This window comes from Tiliqua scincoides, chromosome 3 (assembly GCF_035046505.1).
Source record: "Tiliqua scincoides isolate rTilSci1 chromosome 3, rTilSci1.hap2, whole genome shotgun sequence".
Classification (NCBI taxonomy): domain Eukaryota; kingdom Metazoa; phylum Chordata; class Lepidosauria; order Squamata; family Scincidae; genus Tiliqua; species Tiliqua scincoides.
Genome location: NC_089823.1, coordinates 188,194,935 through 188,206,605, shown reverse-complemented (window position 1 = coordinate 188,206,605; position 11,671 = coordinate 188,194,935).

The following is an 11,671-nucleotide window of genomic DNA, read 5'->3' as shown; positions in this document are numbered from 1 at the left end:
TGCACTCTTCCTTTCCCAGGCAACAAAAACATTGCACATTTGCTATGTGGTAAGATGCATGTCAAAGTATGAGAAATGTGGAGGGCTGTTGAGCTTCTCCTCAAGAAGGAACCTGAAGTTCAGGTCCTTGCTCCCATTGCAGACTGCTGAATCTGAGCTGCAGCAAGCCAGGAGGGCTCTAGAACAGCCCTCAGGCTCATATGGGAATTTAAGCCATGAAGCAGCTGTTGGGGGATATAAATACTGCTACAAGTGATTCAGCAGGATCCTCTCGACCATCCTGCAGATCAACATTCCCTGCATGGGATTTCAGATGGGTGTTTACCAGCCAAAGAGACATCCAAGGTCATTAAATCATAGGCCAAAAAGACACTTGGGTCTTAATGTTAAACCTGCTAGGGGGGTAATTTAGTTCTGGTCTGTCTAGATGGGAAAGGAAAGGAAGAAGGTAGGGATAAGTCTGAACAGGAGGCTACAGGCCTGAGTGACTGGCATTTCTCAAGAGTCCCAAACCAAAGCAGGCCATGAAAGCTAGGAGGAAATTGGAGTCTTGACTCTGGTCTTGAGGTTGTAGATTCTTAACCAGCAGGTATCACTGACAAATATTTCACTTTGTGTTGAAAAGCTCATAGGCCAGAAGTTGACAACTCACTCTGGGAATGGGAACTCATTCAGGATGAAAGTGAATTGCCATAGTAAGGATGTCACAGAATTGGGAGAAGGACTCAACTGAGTGAGTTCAAGAAATGTGGTCAAGTTGTACACCCATCCACGCCCAGTATTGTTGAACCTGGCATTGGCTGTGAAAGTCATTACACTTCTTGACCTGGTTGAAAAATCCCAAAGAAGTGAAATGAAGACATAAACATGCTTCCACGATGGAGGCATCATCAAATGAAGAAGCCTGCTAGCTGGTCCCTATACAGCAGCTTGATAGACCCTAGATTAGCAGCTTTGAACCAGAAGAGGCAGGTAGGTAGAGACATTACCTACCCAGTCTGGGTTTGGCTGAACTTTTCCCTCTCCTATCACAGTGGGCATGTGAGATGAACTATTCTGAGAGAACCAGGAAAGGAAGAGAGGGAGGGAGGGACACCACCACACACCAGCTCCTGGGACACTTCAGAGTTACCACTTCTCTGCCTCCTCTCATCCATGTTCAGAGGAACAGGAATTCCAGCAATTCGTGCGCAAAACATTGCTTGTTTTGTTTAAATTGGAAGGTTCTTAATAGCGCAATTACATCTGATGATGGTTGTGAGTCACCCTGGTTGCGAAGCAACGTCCAAAGAGAATTTTTTAAAAACAAATTAAGAGGGTATTTGTCACCACTTATTCCATGGCAAATTTGGTAGCTCCAAGAAGAAAATTGGCTTTCCTGCAGATGTGGTGGGGGGGGAGGGGAGGTCTATGTAATGTGGAAACTCCATAGAGAAGGTCTTGGGGGGAGGAATCTGAAAAAACAAAACTTTTTCTGATTTTTTTTCAGCAGAAAAGTCCTGAGAAACAAATCGTCTTATGAAATATTTTCTCTTCTAGAATAATGAGTGAAATGTCTGTTACAGTAAGATTTTTATATATTGATGTACCTGCCTTCTGTTCTGTCAAAATGCTTTTTCATGGCTATATAAACCATCTACTATTAGGCAATTACAGTTTCTGTATACTGTACTGCAGTGGTTTTCACACTTTTAGCACAGGGACCCACTTTTTAGAATGAGAATCTGTCAGGACCCACTGGAAGTGATCTCATGACCAGAAGTGACATCATCAAGCAGGAAAAAAAAATTCACAATCTTAGGCTGCAATCCTATCAACACATACCCAGGAGTAAGTCCCATTTAGGATCATTGTTAAAAGCATATACAGAATAGTCTGTTAAAAGTACAAATCTGTAACATTTCCCCAAATGCAGTCACATACCATGGTAGCAACAAATCTAATATATTGAAATGAATGGGGACCCACCTAGTGTGTCCTGACCCACAGTTTGAGAAACACTGCTGTATTGTATTGCAGGCAAGTACAATTCTCAGATTTCTCATCTGCGTCAGATTTAATCATCTTCTGCAGTATGTGAAAAAGACTGGTTTGTGGTTGGAAATTCATATTTAGCCCTTAACAGCAAGATTGATTGAACCCTTTAATACTGTGATCTGTTAGGCTGGAGGCAGATTTTCGTATCCCCCCCCCCCAAGAGCTGGAAGCCGTTTGAAAGAAGGATTGTTTACTGTGCACACTCATTCTGCTGTTGCCCTTGTGAAAAGGTTTTCCAGTTTCTTTTGTTTCTGGATGATGATGACATTTTGCAATATGGAGAGAAGACTTAAGTTCAGATAATAATAATATACATACCTTCCATGTACAGCAATGTTGATGTTTTCTATTTTCAGTTTATATTTTTCCCCTGTTTTAACAACTGTCAAAAACTAAGAAATTAGGAAGCTGAGGCTGCAGCAACCTGCTGCATCTCCAATGGTTAGGCTTGTGAGTCAGTATAGAAGCTTCTGGGAGGTTAGAAGTCTCCAAAAATAAGGAAGAACAGAAAAAAATAGGGGAAGACATTCATCACACCACCTCTACCTCCACTATACTACTTGGGCTGGGTACTGACTATCCCCACACCTCCACTGATCCCTAGTGCTGAGCTTGGAAACTGATTATGCAGTTTACTGTGTTGCTGCCCCCAAACTTCCCCTGCAATTTCACTGCAACACTTAGATTTGGTGCTGTTGGTGGTACAACACAGGGCAAAGAGTTTTGATTCCCCTTCAAATGTTGTACCACTTAGGTTGGCCCGTGCCCCCTTAGCAACTGCTTCAGGGGGAAAAGGAGTCTGTCCCTCCATCTACCCTCACAAGCCCCTTACTTGTCACTATACTGGAATTCCTGTTATTTCAACAGCTTATTGATAAGTTTTGCTTTGCCTTTAGGTACTGCATGCCATGCCATGCTGTATTGGGAGTACTGAGGTCATCTGAACAGTTGGCTTACCTCATAATTATTTGTCTAATCATGTGATGTTTGCAAAGGTACTCATGAGATTTTTCTAGTCATACTACCTCAGGATGAATAGACCCCCCCCCCAAAAGATTCATTTCTATGATATAAAAAAATTGCATTGCATTCATATCATGAAGATTCAGTCACAGTGCGTATCTCATGTCTGGTTTTGCTTGTCAGGGCATTCATGACAACGTGGCATTCATCACACCACCCCTACCCCCACTACTATATACTGTGTGAATTGGGTACTGATTTCCTCTACTGATCCCTAGTACTCAGGTTGGGAACTGACTATGCAGATTGCTAGTACCCAAACCTCAGTAACCAGTAATAAACGTCAGTCAGTAATCATGCTGTTGGTTTGAGTGCATGCAAGCAAAGAGCTTCCATATTGTATATGGCCCCACCTGTTTCATCAAAGTGATATTTGGTGAGATTTCTTTATTTTTATTCCTGATCTAGGCTACCTGGATGGTTTGCAGATGCAACTTCTGGTTTGACTGGAAGTCACTTCTGTGGACCATTCTGAGGCCCACCGTGGCCAATGGAGTGGGTTGCAGGCCTGGCACGATCCATAAAAAGATAAGGAAAGCCACCTGGCTGCAGGTATAAAACAGCCCCTCCTGAGGCACTGGAGGAAACTTAGCATTTGCCCCCCTCCTTCCAGGAACACCAGTGCAATCATCTAGCCAGATGGACTAGGAGGAGGAAGAGGGGAATTTTGTGCACGTTAGGCCTGAGCAGAAGGTGCACAAGTTGTGTGAAGTCAAATGTTCTGTGCTTCATGTCTTTGTTGACAAGTACTGTTTGTTTGCACAAGCCTTTTAATTCAAAAGTTCACCACAGTTTGATACAGTTGCTTCATAGGTCTGAGGACTATAAACTCCCAGTAATGCAGGCAAGCAAACTGTGCCTGATTTTTCCAGGTGCTTGCAGTCTAAAGCAGATTGGCATAAAATGCTTCATCTTCTTGCAATCTGCTGTCTTTACAGACTGAAACCATACAGGGCACTTCTGGTTGCAGGACCTTTCTCTAGTCTCTTTTCTGTCTTGTTCTTACTAGAGCAAAGCTATGAAGTGTTTCAGTGGTTTATGGAGGGATAAAGATAGAGGGACCAATCGAATTTAAAAAATCACACCACACACACACACACACACACACACACATATACACTCTCTCTCTCCCCTGAACTTCATTTGATTCTGCTAGAATCCATCTTGTGTTTCCAAGGGATGATAGGAGTCTAGGAGAAAGTGGGGTTTTTTTTTGCTTTAAATGTCATGTATTTGTTGTTGGACACGTCTAATGTAAATAGTGTCTAAGTAGGTTAATGCATTGCCTACAGCTGACATAATATGCCAAGACAAATGGTACATGGTGGGACTGGGACAGTATATCTGTATGCTTCCATAGATACAGGCAATGTCCTCTCTACTTTCATCCACATGCTATCTGTTCTGCAGGGATGGGAACTTGAGTCCAAGTTGCAAAAATACATGTTATTTGCTGACTCGTGTACACTGAAATCACATGTGTCAGTGACTCAGACACTGACTCAAGTCTGAGGCCACTGACTTGGAAATGACTCCCCATGTGTGCAGACTTTTGAAGGTGTGATGTGAATGGGGGGGTGAGGGGTTTCATGGCTGGGGTTCATCATAGTGCTTTCATGCATAGTGCTTTCTGCATTTTCTTTACAGATGGGATGAGGTCATCAGGGACATTGGGGATCTTGGGGTGTTAGATGAGAACCCCAACACACATACAACCCACTAGGAACTCCATTTTTTCCACAGAGCCGTGCCTGACTTGTGTATAAAAAAGATTCCTGACTCGAGTGAAATAGAGTCTTGAAAAAACTCTGGACGAGTTCCCATGGCTGCCCATTAAAACTCATGCATAAGTCAAGTCAAAGCGGGCAGGGATTTGGGACTCGACCTGAGTCTACCCATGGTGGATTTGCGCCTGCTCAATGAAGCAGACATATTTCTTAGGTAACTTAAAGTGATATGAAGGCTTTGTCTGCTGATAGAAGGAGGCAGGACTGGGAACTTGGATGACCCGGACTTGAGTAGCGAAAATGCACATTTTTTGCTGACTCATTGGCTTATGCGCCGTACACATGGAAAATTCAGGAAAACACTTGAGTCAGGGACCCCCTGACTTGGCACTTGTCCCCATGCCTGCTAATTGGAGTCTGCCTGTGTCCGAGTATGCTTGTTTACTGTTTTCATGGCATTAAAAACCTTGTGGGTTTTTAAAAGCCCCACTGGATTTTCCCATCTCTGGATGGCAGTTTTACACATGCCATGATGTATTCTCACGTATATGGGATCTTGCCTTAATGGGTATAGGTCACCCATGATCCTGCCTGCATCACAGTGTAGCCTGCTGTGTCTGTTCTTCATAAGACATATTGTGTTCTCAATGCAGACCACTAGAGGAGGCTGTTGTCATTTATGCGCAGATAAATTCCATTTACTTAATTGAACCAAATGCATAAACTATGGACATGATTCCGACATGTAGCGAAGGCCTCAATGTTTTTCCCCATGGCTTTTCAGAGAGTGGCTGCAGCAAATGGAAAACATACAGAGAACAAAAAAATATAACAAGTTTAAATCTTTTCTCTATCTCTGATTTGGGTCTCATAGAATCTTTGTAGGTTGAACTGTGGCTGATGCTGGGTTTTGAAAAAAAGAAATTTATTTTGTTTTTTCATATGTAAATTAATGCCTGAAACAGGCACACCTGGGGAAAAAGCAGCAACACCTTCTGTGACAAGGATATGTTTATTCATTCACTCTTGGAACACACCTATTCAGAATAGTTCACACACACACACACACACGCGCGCGCGCGCACCCAGGAAATAGCCCCAGCCTTTTCAGGCAAGCCCTGTGTCCCTGGGCCAGTGGTTCTCACTCCTTTAGTACTGGGACCCACTTTTTAGAATGAGCATCTGTCAGGACCCACCAGAAGTGATGTCATGATTGGAACTGACATCATCAAGCAGGAAAATTTGTAATAATCCTAAGCTGCAATCCTACCCATATTTACCCAGGAGTAAGTCCCATTGACTATCATTGTTAACAGAATATACATAGTAGCCTGTTAAACTTGCAGATCTGTGACATTTCCCCAAATGCAGTCACTTACTAGGGTAGCATCAAGTCCAATATATTAAAAATAAAATATTTAAATGAATGGGGACCCAGATAAAATTGGCTCACAACCCACCTCGTAGGTCCCCTCCTGACCCACAGTCTGAGAAACACTGCCCTGGGCAAAGCTGACTCTGACTTGATTCAGGGGTTTCCATTCTTAATCAAGTTCCTGCTGTATTGTGAGCCTGGTCCATTTCTAGAGTTATTGGGATTGGCTCTGCTGGATGTAGTTGGACTGTATACTGCTTTGGCAAGGACTGGTTTATCTATTGAAAAACACAACAAAAAGATTACACCAATTTCTGAGAAGATGCTGCACCATCACATACCCATCTCAATACTGCAATCTACTCTGCTAGCGACCTCATTAACTGAATGGTTTCTATTTTACCCCAGCAGGAAATGTGAGTAGGTGTGAACTTGGTGCCATCTAGTGTGCTCCTGAGTAATTGCACATGCCAAAAGATTCATAAGAGGCTGGATGTCAGGAGGAAGAAGGAATGTGCCTTTGTTGATGAAGCAATCAGATCAAGGCTTCCTTGCCCCCGTAGTGACAGTATACAGTATAGTGGATGCACACTTGGATGTTGTCCAACTGCACTGAATTACTTTCACTGGGGTGGGCATTCAGATGTGTGTCAAAATGCACATCCCCATCCTGCCCCAATTTGTCATGTGGAACTACAGTACACACAAGTGGAGATGGACTGGGAACGAATGTTGTTCAGTGCTGATGGGCAATGCAATTTTAAAGCAGCATAGCAAAAGGAGGAGTGTTGGCCCAACTGCCTGGATAACAGGCGTGCTTGTCCTCTTCTTCAAGTTCAGACAACGCGAATGAGAGGGCTGTGTTTGCCCTGTGAGGTGTCATCGCATAGTCAGATCAGATCACATAGCCTTTGAGGTGTCATCACATAACCAAATCCAAAGTTGTGTTTGCCCTGTGAGGTGTCATCACACAGCCAAATCTAACTGGCCACAGGGTAACATGATAGCACCATGAGTTTGAATGTTCTCTGATTGACTGGGATCAGAAGCAGCCATTCAAGTGAAATGAAAAATAGGGCCCAACGAGCAGCAGATGGAGTAACAGCTGCAAAGAGACTGTGTGTGTGTGAGAGAGAGAGAGAGAGAGAGAAGGCACAGAAGGCAAAATTACAAAAATTTGGCATAGCAGTGGGCACTGTACTGTACTTGCTCATCATCAAACATCATTGTTAGACTTTGGTAAAAGTCCCACTTAAGCACATCTTGGGGTGCGTATTCAAGATAATTCCATACAAAGTATTTCTCCATTTACAGTACACTAATGTAACTATCCTGCTGTACTTGTACCCTGAGTGGTTAAAGACTAATGAAGGGTCTGGTGAAATCTGAGCATAGCTGTCAGCATCTGGCTAGTGGCCTGCAAAGTTAGCAACTTTTCAGTTTAGCTCCATGATAGGAAAAACTTCATTTGGCAACTTATGCAGAGGAAATGGTTGTAAATGCATATGTGCAGTTTGGTGGTGGTTGCCGCCCCCCCCTCCAGTCAGTTGGGAAGCCAGCACCATGTTACGTTTTTTAAAAACCAGGATGAGGCTGAATGCAGAACCCTCTTGGCTCTCTGGCATACTGTGACCCAGCTGCCAGTTCCATTCACTGAGCTGCATTCTAACACTTTATTGACCCAAATCAGGTATGCAAACATGACACTGAGACCATAAATCTTAAAATATAAGAAGCTGCCTGGTACTGAACCCCTGGCCTTAGTCCTGCAAGATCTAAGTTCAAATCCCTGCTCAGCCATGAAGCTTCCTGGGTGACCTTGGGCCAGTCGCTCTTCGTTGTTCTAAGAACAGAAGGAGGGGAAGAAACATGTACACCACCCTGAGGAGGAAGAGTGTTGTGAAAATAAATAATAAATCATGGTTGCAGCATTTTCTGTGCTGACTGGTAACAGCTTTCAGTTGAAGTTAACCAACAGCTCAATCCTATCCTTCCCTGGAACAGGCAGACCAACTGGCCTGCACTGTATTCAGTGCAGGATTGGAGGTATCCACACAACGGAGTAAGGGGATCTATTTACCCTTAGCCCATCTTATGCAGCAGCCACCCCAATGGGGCAAAGCCATTCTCTCGCTTTCCTCTCATCCAGAATCACCCCTGTTCTACCCTCCCACCACCTTCTCCAACCCCCCTGCCGGCCTCCTTACTCAGCCCCCCAGCTTTGGATCTGGTGTGGGGAGGCCAGTGTGCATCCTTGTGCCAGCCTCCCCAACTCTGGGGTAGTTGCAAACATGCTTTACGACACTCTCATAACACTCCCAGGCTGTGCTGGCCTATCTGATAGATAGGATTGCACTCTAAGTGCAGAAATGATCAGCATCCCATCCCACATCCTTGGGTCATGCTAGCATGATATTAAGCCCATGGACAAATGAGAGGAAGGGCCCCAATAATACTGCTAGATCATGAATAACATTGCCAGGCCCAAACAATCACTAGAACATTTGTTCCCGCCTAGACAAATGGATTATCCAACTCTGGTAGTAAGGTTTGAAGAGACACTTGGCCAACAGTCTGAGGCAAAGAGGCAAAGAAGGAAGGCCCATAGCCAGGGAGACAGACCAGGGACAGACTGCACTTGCTCCCGGTGTGGAAGGGATTGTCACTCCCGGATTGGCCTTTTCAGCCACACTAGACGCTGTGCCAGAACCACCTTTCAGAGCGCAATACCATAGTCTTTCGAGACTGAAGGTTGCCAATATGAATATGAATATGGTAGTAAGGTGAAATTGAGGCACATGAGAACCTGCGCTGTGTTAGTACAACATAAATTTAGAGGGTTTGTGGAAAAGTCCTGTTTTCCTATTTTTTACCTATTGTGGTGCTGCTTAGTGCTTATTGTTAGAGCATCTTTTTTTTTTTCTCCAACCTACCTGAAGAGAAAGGACCTGACTTTGAGCCAGTTCATTGAACTGTGAAGCATTCTGGGACTGGAGTAAATTCAATACCCGCCCCCCATATCCAGTCTCATACATGAACCCAGTTAACATCCATGGGTTATAAAAAGTGAGGTTATGTCCTCCCTTCTTTTGTGCGTTTGCCCAAGTTTGAAGTTGGAAGCCTGTGATGCTTCAGGAGCCTGGCTTACTCACCTTGCAGCAAGCGTAGATGCCAGGGGAGGGTGGAGAAAGTGACCAGAGGAGTTGCATCAGGGTTCTTATTTGCGACTCGCATGTTAACATCCTTGGCTGCCACCCCCTTTTTCTCTTTTTGCTAGCTTATCTACCTCATTTTGCATCTTTCTCTTCATTGCTTTGATTTTACAGCCTTTTAATAAACTGCTTGCATTTTGATTGTTTGCCTGCCTGTCCCCAGTTCACTCTTCCTGCCTATCATTCTAATGACGACTGTTTGATCTTAAGCTGACCTGCCTGGATCTTAGGTCTCCCTGTTCAAATAAGAGGGAAGCTTTTCCAAGGCAGTCTCCTTCTGCCTGGGCTTTCTAGCTTTGAGAAGTGGCAGTTAAGGCCACTTTCTCCAGTTCAATTGCAGTTCACTTAGTCAAAGAGTGAAGCAGGGAGGTAGGTACAGACATGCATCTTATCACCCAATTCACGTAATATCAAGCAAGTGCAGCAACTGAGGTTCTTGATTTTGGTCCAACTTTGATGGTTTCTCATGGGAGCAGCTCAATGAGATGCAGACACCTCAATCTGCCCCTTGGAATTTGGTAAATTACTGTGTGGGTTGGTGAAATGGTGTGGGGTTTGTGCACTTCCATTTCACCTCAACAACAATCTCTTAGAAATTATTCTAAGGGGGGGGGGGTTCCACAGGAAATCCTGCTCTTTTGCTCTTAAGCCCTAAACTAAGAAGAGGGAGGTTTTCAGAGAGGGACTGGCAGGTGAGTAAGAGTTTTAAAAGCACCAATATGTGCCTGTACGAAGCCTGGCCCAGATCCAGAATGTCATGCTGCATTTGGAGACACCCCCCCCCCCGTCTCCTTGCTTAAGGTAGATCCCAAAGTGCAATCTAAACCTTCCCAGTATGCCTCCCTGTGCAGCCAGCTCCATTTGTGTTTGTGTGAGAGAGAGAGACTGACTGTGTCTGTGGTTTGGAATTTGGGGGGTGTGACACATACTCCGTGCCGGGCCCTTTTCCTGTGTGATTGTGGTTAGAGAACCGCTCTGTGAGGTGTGAGTTCTCTGATCCTGCCTACTCCCCCTTTGCCTCTGCCATAAATGTTCTTGATGGGGAAGGCAAAAGATGAGTTGTGCTTTAATCCTGCATTTCCCCCTAGCACAATATGAATCCACCTCAACTGTTTACCATCCCAGTGAGCTAATTGAAACCCTAATTGAAAAGCTAATTGAAACCCCAGTGGGAAACCCTGGCCTCTGAGCGGCCTGCTTGGAGGCAGGCTGTGCAGCATGGCCTTTCCCAGTTTGAAGAGACACTTTGCCAACAGTCTGAGGCAAAGAGGCAAAGAAGGAAGGCCCATAGCCAGGGAGACAGACCAGGGACAGACTGCACTTGCTCCCAGTGTGGAAGGGATTGTCACTCCCGGATTGGCCTTTTCAGCCACACTAGACGCTGTGCCAGAACCACCTTTCAGAGCGCGATACCATAGTCTTTCGAGACTGAAGGTTGCCAATACCAGGAGCTAATTGAGATTTATTCCTATAATTCCAGTTATTTTCCAAAGTCTAGCTGACTCACAAGGCCTCCTTCACTATATCCTGTCTTTAAAAAGTATTCTCTTTTTTCCTTTAGATGTGAAACAACTGATTTGCTTTTCTTCTGAAAACACTTCAAAAATCTCTCCTTCTTAACCAATTTATATTTAATAGATATTTAGTCCACTTTTCAACAAAATCTCAAAGCAAGAAAAAAATTCCCTTGCGCCTGGCATTCAGAGGTAGGCTACCTCTAAATCCTGGAGGTTGCCTATAGTCATCATGGCTAGTAACCTGTGATGTATTTTTCCTCCATTTGTCCAAACCCTTTTAAAGGCATCTAAGCCAGATGTCATCACAACATTCCGTGGCAAACAGTTCCAAAGATTAATTACGTGTGTGTGTGTGGGGGGGGGGGGTTGACCACTCTACCCCACCAGGTTACATCATCCTCACTGACTCAAAGTATCCTGTGCTCCGACCTACACATGGGAACAATTGACTGGGATACTTGGGGCCCAGCCCACCTGGTGCTGTAGGATTTGGATCCCAGGCTGTGAGATCATCCCAGCCACAGGGAAACATCAGCCTTCTGGTTTGCCCATGTGCTAGCCATAAGAAAAGAACAGCCCCGCTGGGTCAGGCCATAGGCCCATCTAGTCCAGCTTCCTGCATCTCACAGTGGCCCACCAAATGCCCCAGGGAGCACAAACCCCAATTTATTGGCCACAAAGTTTCTGACTTTCCTCTCCTCCCCCTGAGGTTCTGTCCCCTCCCATGTCCCTCAGTTCCTTCTCTGCCTTGGCTGGCTTGTCCCCCTCATCCCTACATGC